At 40.8% G+C, this 12275-nt stretch overlaps 1 protein-coding gene across 1 annotated transcript in view; it reads left to right on the forward strand.

Moving 5' to 3' along the window:
- LOC124282143 (dnaJ homolog subfamily C member 13-like) overlaps window positions 1-12275 on the forward strand; it is a 303611-nt gene that overhangs the window by 245883 nt on the left and 45453 nt on the right.

Raw genomic sequence — 12275 nt, forward strand, 5'->3', positions numbered from 1 at the left:
AAATAAACAGCAGAACGCAGACGGCTTGCAGAGGGAGGGAGCCAATGACCTGTAACAGCGGCAGTGTTGGGTCATAAAGGTAAATGCACGTGCAGTTCATGATAGTTACCTGTGCACTGCACAGTGATAGACCGTTTGGATCATTCACATTGACTACTTCTAGCTGTCATCATGAAAGCTTATTCAGATGATGCTAAACGTTTAATTAGAAATGTGTTGAATTTTTTTTAAAAAGAGAGCAAACGTAGCAAACCGATTTATAAGGTGTCGGATTACATGAACGTACAACTTTTGCTCTTGGCATGAAAAAGAACATTGTGCTAAAAATTGTGAAAAATAAAACCAACAACCAATAAACAAAACCTTGTACAAAAAGGTAGGCATCCAAAGTTAGATTCTTTTGACATCAGGGTCATCAGAGATGTCATTCGCCGGCTATTTGCTAGAAATGAACACCTGTCCACAAGAAAGTTAAAACACATCCTTGCAGAGGATCACGACATTAATGTTTCTAGGTTTATGCTAAGCAAACTACTGCTCAAATTTGGATACAAGTACAAGAAGGTAGCAAACCAGAAACTTGTAATGTGTGAGAGATCTGATATTGTGAAAATAGGGTGTAACTATCTGAGAGAAATTAAGCAGGCAAGAGAGGATGGGTTCGAACCTATATATCTGGATGAGACCTGGGTCAATGCAAACCATACTGCTGCCAGACAGTGGCTACCCACTGATTCCAGTGATGGTATGAAAATACCAACAGGCAAAGGTGAACGTTTAATCGTTCTTAATGCTGGTTCCCACCGTGGATTCCTACCTGGGTGTGATCTGGTATTTCAGTCAAAGAGCACAGATGGTAGGGACTATCATACAGAAATGAACTCAACGGTTTTCACACAGTATGTTGAGGAACAATTGTTGCCAGCTCTGCCTTACAAAAGTCTTGTTGTCATGGACAATGCTTCCAATCACAGTGTTCGAGATCCACACAATAGGTGCCCAACTTCCAATACAAAGAAGTCAGATATGCAGCAATGGCTAACAAATAACAATATACAATTTTCAATTAAGGCCACTAAACCACAGTTGTACTCTTTGATTAAACCTAACAAACCTCCACCCACATATAACATTGACAACATGCTACGCCAACACGGCCATAAGGTCTTGAGATTACCACCGTACCACTGTGATCTCAACCCAATCGAACTTATCTGGGGAGACCTTAAAAGTACAGTGGCCCGGAAAAATCAATCATTCAAGTTGAATGATGTCACGCACATTGTCAACACTGCTATATGTGACATTGACATTGCACGCTGGCATGCATGTGTTGAACATGTCAAGAAGGTGGAGAAAGAGTACTGGCTCAAAGATGGCTTGAAGGAGCAAACAGTTAATCCAGTTGTCATTCGTCTGGACACTGATGACTCCTCTGTGGAACAATGGAGTGAATTTGATGATGTTTAATTCTGTTACTATATTTACAGATAATAATAGTATCCAGCCAGATATGCTCAAAGTAATATAACTTCTTTTAACAATGACAGCACTGATTAATTCCAACGACTTATAGTGTAACATGAAACACTCATTTCACATAAAATTATCATGAAAATATAAATATTAACTATCTATATGCTTAAAGCTATTAGAAATGCATTGCTTAATTTGGAATGTGAACGACATCAAAACATAACACTTTTGTCTTCATTCTATCTTTTCTTCAATGAGTGTGCATGATTGTGTGTGCTTGTGTCCGAGGGAACGGGGCTTTAACAGTTGTTGTGTTTAACCATAGGTGGTCCGATTAATGATTTAGTGTAAATATACTTTCTGTGTTCTTTAAATGCATTTCCACTTAGGTACTGCATAAACAAAATATGACATTAACATTACAAATTTAAAGATTTTAACCTACAGAATAATTCTCACTAATGGGTTTTGTGGTTAATGTTGAACAACTCAGAGAAACAAACTCCATATGATGGTTAACAGTTGGCACCCACCTTATCCTATTCACGACCTGTGACACCTCTTCATACCTGTCACGTGCATATCTGACCTACATTGACGAACGCTGACCTTTATGACCCAACACTGCCACTGTTACAGGTCATTGGCTCCCTCCCTCTGCAAGCCGTCTGCGTTCTGCTGTTTATTTTGTTGACAGTTACATAGACAGATTCTTTAATACAAATGCATAAAATCGGTGATTTACAATGTGATTAGGTTGTCTGACAAAACATCCACTTGCACAGTTTGAGATCGATTAGATCATTGGATGAAGAGATATTTACAAAAAAACGGGTCCACATGCATTTCATGCCAAACTATAGTGCTCAGTATTACCAAAGTGACTGTAACAGTTACTGTTTTCTATTTTTACTAACTCAAAATTAAAACAGACAGAGTTAGAAGATAATAACTTTTATGGCCAAATCAACAGTGTTTAAATTAACACTTTAATTGATACAAATGAACAGCTATTTGAATGACAAATTCATTAAAATTGCAGAGTGAATGCATTTCTCCCTTGTTTTTTCTGATGATCCACCTACAATGGCAAATGTCCCACTAGTTTAAGTAACCATGGGCCCAGGGCCCACTTCATCTGAAAAGTAAATTAGACACTGGTATCATAGTGCCATTGTTATTATTTTAAGATATCAAGGAATTACTGCAACTTCCCTTCTTGGTTACATAATAGTTTCAGATACGATTTTGTCTGATCATGACATCTAGTTGCTATGTGTTATATTTTTTATAAATGTTCATCCGAATTGCTTGTTGATCTAGGCAAAATGTGTGTACAGCTAATTGCTGATTCCAGCCTAGTTTTTTCATAAATGCATTTAATAATCTACATTTTTTTTCTTATCCTGACTCATGATCTTTTGCTTATCTCCCTTTTCTTTTCAAATGGTAGTGGAAACACTTGAATCCCTTGAAGTTCCCGAAGCGGACGTAAAAATACACTCACCCAGGAGTTACCTCCCTTTTCCCTCGTAAACAGTCATGTGTCCAACCTTACTTGTCACTCTCTCCCTTTTCGCCCAAGTGGATGGTTGGGCGAGCACTTGAGTCCCTTATACGGCATTATATCCTTTTTATTTAGGTCCTATTCTTCAAACTTATGCTGTGTATGGATTTGGCTATAACTACTTTGTATTATATGTAAAAAAATTGTAAAAATTATTTGTATTTGTGTCATAATTTCATCGTTATGTAACTTTGTTTACATTTCATGAAATCTTGCAGTGTTTGCAGGCACAGGTTATCCATGGCGGATCCTCACCCCCAATGCCTTTCGTGCATAAAACCATGTTCTTCCAGCTTGCGCTGTACTTATTGTGTTGATTTATCAAATCTACTATTTAATCAATATTTGTCTTATATGTCTAGACGTGCCATGGATCGGGTGAGGAAGTCATCACAAGTCACGGCTGATAAAACAGGAGATCAGCCTGCAAACCGTATGTTGCTTGCTACTGCTGAAATTCATAATACTGGTGCTATGTTGAGTACGTTACAGGGGCAGTCTGCTGGTACAGGGGCCAAGAAGAGATCGGCTACAACGCAGTTGACTCCGACTCAAGCTAAGAAAAAGACGTCATCTTCTTCTACGTTGCAGAAGAAATCCTTCAATGAAGAGATATTACCTCCGCATGAAGTTGATGTTTTTTGATGATCCTCCGTTACTTCTACCCGAAGTGCCTACGAGATCGGCGACTCAATCGACTTCCACGACTACTAGATGGTCTCCTGCAACGGTCACAGCAGGCCAGCTGTTTGACGAACTACCATCAACTTCTCAACGGAGTGAAGTCGAGGCACACAACTCATCAGCGTTCGCGAACGTTTCTTTTGCACCGCATCAGCTTCAATCAACGCAGAACTTGATCTGGGTGAAATTATGAGACAATTCACCAACCAGATGATGGCCATGATTGAACTAAGGTTCGAGAAAGAAGCGAAGGCTCGTCGAAGCCTCTCATCTACTGACATCGTGCTCAAACCTAGGGACCTGCATGAACCTACTGACCTGCGCGAACCTACTCCTCAGAGAACTACGTCTCAAGACTATGTTGGCAAACGTACACCTTTGCGAAGGTCTCCACAGTCGGACGACTCTGTCATCTTGGAGGAGGATAGAAGAGATGAGATGCCTACTCTCCGTTCTACATCTGCGAACCCTCAACGTTCGAGAACATCGAAGGATCCATCTCCTACACCTAGCCGCTCTAGATCGAGATCGTATATCTCTCACAGAGGTTCGCGAAGTCACTCATCACGAGAAGGCTCACATCACAGACGTTCGCGAAGGGATACATCTAGCGACAGACGTTCGTGAAGAGAAAGCTCACATCACAGATGTTCGCGAAAGGATACATCTAGCAACAGATGTTCGCGAAGAGAAAGCTCACATCACAGAGGTTTGCGAAGAGATGAATCTACAGATAGACGTTCGCGAGGGGAGGAATCTTCAGTTCGCGAAAGGATGAGGGAAGTTCGAGGAGGGATACAGATTCGCAGAAGGATGATTCGCAGAGGCATAGCTCTACCGATCAGGAGATAACTGATGAATAACCAGACTTCGTCTTCCCGGACTCAGAGGTTACAGATTGGATAGCCAATGGTTTGAACTTGGAGTCTCCTTCTAAGGATATAGATGAAGTCTACACTTATAAGATGCGTAATGACGACTTTGACTCGGTGACTATTCCTCCGATTGAACCTATATCCAAGGTAATTTCTAACCTACGCACAGCTTTGAGAAAGCTACAGACATCTACAAGGTTCGAGAACTCTCAGATCTACAGGCAGAAAACAGCAACGCAGACATCTACAGGGTTAGCAAACCCTAGGGTTAACAAACCCTTACATCAACAGGCAGGGTGTTGACGTCGACTCTATTACCATACGGCTGAATAAAACCAAGGAATGATGAAAATGGATGGTTTTGTCAGAGTATAAAACACAACAAAAAGATCTACAACATGTGCGATCTCTACAGTTTACAGCCTGCACAACTCTACAACCTGCACAAACCTTATACCTGTATAGGTTCAGTTTCGGACGACAACCTACTTGATGAAAGGAATCACTTCCTCTATACGGATGCTAAGGTCTTATACCGGGTAGCAGATGGCCTGCGGATATTGTCGTTCACTCACTCACTCCAACCCAACAGAGACGTACTGCATATACGCTGATGACTTTGACTCCAATATGATATCACCTATGAAGCCGATATCTCAAGTACTGGAGAACCTCAAGGCAACCTTTGTAAAGGGCTTAAGGTTAACAACGCCTTCAAGTATCCTTGAACGGCCGTACAGATGATAGTATTAACACTCGTCACTCAGCGTGGGGATTAGGATTTTATATCCTATCAACTAGATTCAACATCGGTAATTCTTCAAGATCCATACAGACATACGTCTCGAAAGCCTCCTTCGTCGTGCTGGCTTATATTATCCACAATGGAAATAAGTGATTTATATCACTGAACATGAATTTACACTTGGAGCGACCCTTATTCAAGAGGTTTATATGAGCGGCGTAGATTTACGTGCGCTTTTACTCAACCAACTAATTGCATCAGATTTTATGAAGGGCAACTTGCTACAACACCGGTGACGTCATGCTTGGAAGCCGATTGGTCCACGTCAGACAACGCCTCCCACTGACAGAGCAGGCTCCAGCATGTTTTCTGATTTGTAAACAAACCCGTGGTAGGGGGAATACTTCATCGGCAGCCTTGGAAACAGTATACAACTACGGCCTGTTATCATCATGTGAATCTAATAGATGTCTAGCCTTGACAGCAGGGATGTTTATTTTGGAAGTTGTCGCTGATAAAAGTCGGTATGAGTACCTGTACCCTGCGATGCTACACTGGAGCCAGCCTTGCTATAAATAGACAACGCTTCGATGTCAACACAGATCGCCTGCGTATATGAGGGAAAGAATGATGTATCATCACTGCAATCAGAGGTTAGCACTTCCGATGGAACGTCCTACCGTTTGGAATATCATCGGCTCTATGATTATTCATAAGAATAACCAAGCCTATCGGCACCTATCTGCAGCATCGAGGTCTACGCAGTGCCAGTTATCTGGACGACGGCATACAGGTTCTTCAAAGTGCCAATCAACTCAGACAGCAGCTGAACTTCACAATTAAGTTGCTCACGCAACTAGGATGGCTAGTGAACCTGATGAAGTTGGAGTTAGAATCAAACAAGATCTTCAATTGCTGGGAATAAGAATTATCACAACACAGAATCGAATTGTGGTCCCAGAAGATCATTGGGTCAAGATACAAGCCATGATTCAACAAGCAGTCATCTCTGTTTACACTACGAACATGGCAATGTCTACTCTGTCTACTACCCTCTGTGCAGGACTTGACTCGCACAGGAAGATTACAACTAAGGCCGCTGCAACGGTTCCTGACAAAACATCTGGACAGCGTCGACCCTATCTGGCTGCCAGACAATCTTAAAGAAAAATAAACTTTGATTTTTGGACTTTTTTAACTATTACATATGAAAGATTTGTGGTTATACTTATGCGGAACACCAAATTCATTCTTAAAAAACTTGTGGTTAATTAATACCGAGCGATTAAAAGTTGCCAAATAGTCACCTGCTTCACACTCGCCCGCCAACGAAACCACAGACAGGTTACGTAACTCTGTCGCCAGAGCACTGCAGTGACGTCATATGAGGAACGATTTTCAGTTAGTTGTATAGAAAGTGTGTAGCACGCTCATCATTTTGATGATTTCTCGACATCAACGACGACATGCCAAATCGTTGCTTTGTCGTCAATTGTTCCTTGGGGTCGGGCGATGGTGTCACCATGCACAGATTTCCACAGGACCCCGCAGTTCGTGCTAAATGGGTTATGTTTGTGAGTCTGCGCGGCGGCGTTGTGGAAGCCTGAAACGATATCTTACTTGTGTTCAGATCGCTTCACGGAAGTTAAAGAATCAAAACTACTTACTAGTTGTAGTAAAATATGTATATGATTGATGACCATAAAGATTTTCCATGACACAACTTGTAACATAACGATTTCTTCCTCAGAAGTGAGGTTGTGGTCGAAGTAACAATAATACTGTAAGTATTTAATGTCTCTGTACATTTCTAAATAAATCAATCAACAATTTTGTATAAGTATCTGCACAGTTCTAAATTGATCCATTAATTTTGCAGTAAACGACATCTTATATATTCATAATAACATGTATTCTATTAGCCATGTCATCTGTATCTATTGACCACCACATGTATTGCGTCGTCATAGCATTGTGACGTCACGGCCAGAGTTAACAGTTACTGTTCAGTTTTACCTGATGATGGGGCCAGAACAAGCCCTGAAACGTTGTACTCAAGAATAAAAAGAAGATGTAACCCAGAAAAAATCTCTATGTTCATCAAATATCATCTTCTAAAATGCCAATCAAGCATACTGTAAGTAGTAGTATATTGACACCCACCTCACTGCCACGAGAGAAATTGTTATGTTATAAGCAAAATCCTATTGGCCATCAATCAAATACATATTTTACTACCAGTAGAAAGTAGTTTTGATTTTGTAACTCGGTGAAAACAAACCTAAATAGCATTTATCCTCAGACTGGCGTATGTTCGCGACAGGGCGTCGCCATTTTTGAAAATCGTAAAGTGACGGGCTAAAGTCTGTTAGAATTAATGAGATTATGGTTTGTTTTCATCAAGTTAGAAAATCAAAACTACTTTCTACTCGTAGTTAAATATGTATTGGAATCATAACCAAAAGGATTTTGCATGACACAACTTATAACATAACGATTTCTTCCACGGAAGCGAGGTGGGGGTCAAAGTGACAATACTGCTTGCGATAAATTTCTTGCTACATTCACATGGTTAATGTCCACTCACCAGTATGTAGATACTAGTCAATAATGCGTCTTTATATTTGGTCTTATAATCCTAATTAGTTTATTATCATACTTGTATGCATTTTGAAACTAAATAAAAAGCAGACGATCTGCTGATACTTATAGTGAATTTATAACAGAACTGTAATATCTAGACATTTTATAGTTTTCCAATGTGAATCATAATTCGCACACACACCCTAGTGTATGTTGTCTGTCTCATTACACTTCACGGCGAAAACAATGATTCTGTTGAATGCTACGACAAATGAATAAAAACAAAATGCAAATATTAAAATTAAAACAGATTAAAGTTATAGGAACAATGTCAGGCTATTACCTTGTTCGAGGAATGTATCCATCGATATCCACAAAAATGAGTGATATGCCATTCATCTGCAGCTGTTCCAAGTGATGTGTCTTTTAACAGTTTAATATACGAAAAAGTGATAAATCTTTTCAGGTATTTCACATTGGTGTATAGTCTCATTGGTCAACCAAGATAGCACACCTGGCAACTAATTACATAATGTCCGCATTTCTTTAAAAACAGTTATTTAGTGAGCCAATAATGGGCAATCAATCAATGTATTGCCGGTTAATCCTTTGAAAGAAGGACGTTGTTTTTACGCAGACACCGACACGACAGAGTGTATTCAGTATAGATTAGTAAATCTACATACATAAACACTACCTTTTGACAAATCCGCTGTGTAAGATAAAAGTAAGTAATCAATCAATCAGCGTGTTATCGGTTAATCCTTTGATCGATGTTTATAATGTTGAATATTTACTCCAGACACAAGAAATGCCAAAGGAGAACCTTTGTCGGGTAATCTAAGTGTGTTACCACTAATTATACCTGTTATAAATTCATTAACTAACCATCAAGTGAATGATGACAAATAACGTGTAGGTTTATACCACCTAACACGGGTTACAACAAGGGAGTATTAATTGCTGTATTGCATGTGAAAACTTATGAGCCAACACTGTTTTGAGAATACAAACAGATTTTTACTAGACATGATTAAATATCGAGGTAAAAGTACACAGAAATGGGATCAATTTGGATCAGTCATTATACAAATAAGGCCTAACGACACCAAGCGATTTTGACAGAATCGTCTATGAAAACAAGGTTGTAACTCAGAAACTAGGCAAAGCAGGAGACAAAATTAAATGACAGTAGATTGTGAGAACATATAGCTTTCATTTTCCACAACAGTTGTCACAATTTGAGGTTTATAATTTACCCCCTGAAATGTAGATGAATTCTGCATTGGCCCTCATATCTGTTCCTCATATGACGTCACAGAGACGCCCCGCTCTGATTGGTTGAAATTTCGTTCGCGGGTGAGAATAGTGCACTGTTGTCAAAAAGGTCAATTTAAGTTAATTAAAGACCGAAGTAAGTACTTTTAATGACGGGGTTTCATTTATAGCGATGCCAGTTAGTGATATATGTATTTGTACCCCCCTAGAGTATATGTGATCTTTAAGAGGTACCTACTTTGGTGGACCCAAAGGTCGAACGTCGGTGGAGGGACCTATTTACAAGAGCTGGCCTTTGACACACATCACTACGTAGACGCACGCATCGATACAAGGTTGGGGTGCACATCTCAACAATCAAGTTGCATCAAGGAAATGGTCCAAACGGAGCAGCATTTTCACATCAATCTGCTGGAGATGAAAGCTGTGATCAACGCTTTACAACTATGGTCAAGCTCGCTGATCAACAGAATGCTGATGGTCAACATGGACAACTCTACAATGGCATTCTCCATAAATCGGCAAGGATCTACAAGATCACCAAGCCTACTACAGCTCACATTCCAGTTGTTTGACATCATGGAGGAGGCAAACATCTGGATAAAGGCGTGTCAGATACCCGGAGCCAAGAACGTGCTTGCAGACGCTCTCTCCCGACCACTGCACCCATCACCTACAGAATGGATACTCCATCCAGAAGCCTTTCGGCTCATCATAAGGGAAATCTGATCCCCATGCATAGACCTGTTTGCCACGAGGTTCAACAAACAACTACAGACGTTTGTCTCACCAGTTCCAGATCCTCGAGCCTGGGCAACAGATGCACTGAACATATCATGGGAAGGACTAAACGCTTATGCGTTTCCACCACTGATATTACTACCGAAAGAACTGTTGAAGATCAAACAGACACAGGTGCTACAACTGACCTTGGTCGCGACATACTGGCCAGCGAGAGTATGGTTCCTAGACCTAATAGAAGATCTCGGAAGTCCAACAATCAAGTTACCAGATTGGCCGAACCTACTCATACATCCGCACACAAAGCAAGTCCACAGGAACCCAACACTGTTCCAGCTACACGTGTGGACCGTATCAAAACATGTTTGAAGAAAAGAGGATACTCCGCCAGGGCAGCCAAGGCAGTAACGCTAGCCTTACGCAGATCTACTCGTTACATGTATGATGACAAGTGGCTGAAGTTTGAGACTTATGCAAGGCGGAAAGGCTTCATTGGGATGAAAGCTACTCATCCTCAAGTGGCAGAATACCTGTGTCATCTTAGACAGACCAGACATCTGAAAGGTTCAACATTATCTACATACCTCGCTGCCATTAGTACAGTGATTACCATGAAAACAGGCATCAAGTTGACAAGTGTACCAGAATTACTTGCTCTGCTGAGATCTTTTAAACTGGAGGACCAGCAAAAGAAGTTCAGAGCTCTGGCCTGGGATCTGAATGTAATTCTACGTCATCTTACAAGTGATGCCTACGAACCTCTAGATCAGACTACCTTCGAGCTGCTGACATAGAAGACTCTGTTCCTGCTTACGCTAGCCACGGCAGCTCTAATATCGGAGATACATGCGCTGGACTTTGGTCAAACCAGATTCGACACGGGGCAACATGCTGCAGTTCATCTAGGACTTAGATGAGACTTTATTGCCAAGAACCAACTACCTGATCAGCCAGATAGACAGTTCTACGTACCAACGCTATCTACAATCCTCGGACCAGAGGATATAGAGGACCTGTCCTTGTGTCCAGTCAGAGCCCTGAAGATATATCTTCAAAGACTAAGACGAGACGAAAATTCAAGCGCCTATTCATCCCATTATCCACAGAGACATCAGCAGAAGTCTCAAGAACGACGATATCGTTCTGGATGAGAGCCGTCATATTGAGAGCCTATAAAGCAGCAGGACTAGAACCTCCAAGAGCGTCCAACCCACACGAAGTCAGAGCATTGGCGTCAACACTAGCTCTGCATGGAAATTGCTCTATATCTGCAATTATGGAGGGCTGCTTTTGGAAGTCGGACACGGTGTTTGCCAACCATTACCTCCGAGACATAGCCACTGAAGACGTCTCAGGCATTCACCAATTTGGGCCTCTCGTTGTAGCACAGCTACTAACGGCTCCACAAAGGCGCTGAGTTTGAAAATCTCACCCTTTATCACGTTGACTTGTTGATAACTTTTACTAAAGAAAAGTATTAGTTTGAAAGTCCATGCGCAGGCTAGGACAGGCTAGCATGAGTGATTAAAGATCCTGTACTGGTAAAGATCTTACCTGTACGTGAAGGGGTCGCAACTCATTTATGATAAAGATCTTATCATAATCTATGGGTTGTTATAAGATATCTAGTAATAAGAAGATATTAGTTTATCTGAAGCCACATGAATCAAGATGATTCAACTTGTCTGAGATGGAAGTAAGACAAGAAGTGGTCCCCCCGAGTTATAACGGAAGTTGGAAGAATAGGATCTCGGAAATGCCGCTACGCAGTTCCCATTGGGGGGGATACTACACGTATCTAAAGGTACAGCTGATGAATCCAGGAAGTGACCTGACCCACCACCAATCCGTCGGATTCTACAAGCAAAAGATCATTAGTCAGGATAATAAAAAATATGTAATTTTTCAAATAAAATTGATATTTTTATACTTATCCTGACTCATGAGGTCAAGCCCTCCCGACCTCCCCGCTGGAAACACTTCGGATTGCAGAGCAGATCCAAGAGCTTGGGCAGAAAAATCAGGAGAGAGTGACAAGTAAGGCTGGTCACATGACTGTTTACGTGGGAAAAGGGAGGTAACTCCTGGGTGAGTGTATTTTTACGTCCGCTTCGGGAACTTCAAGGGATTCAAGTGTTTCCACTACCATTCGAAAAGAAAAGGGAGATAAGCAAAAGATCATGATTCAGGATAAGTTTTAAAAATATCAATTTTACTTGAAAAATTACATTTTCTGTATACATCACAATGGACAGCATTTTTTAAATTGTAGATTTCAATTGAGATTGTGAATCAGTCCAGTCCTCTTGTAGTACAAATTTGACTT

This window comes from Haliotis rubra, unplaced genomic scaffold, assembly GCF_003918875.1.
Source record: "Haliotis rubra isolate DU_JTF1 unplaced genomic scaffold, ASM391887v1 Scf293, whole genome shotgun sequence".
NCBI classification, from domain to species: Eukaryota; Metazoa; Mollusca; class Gastropoda; order Lepetellida; family Haliotidae; genus Haliotis; species Haliotis rubra.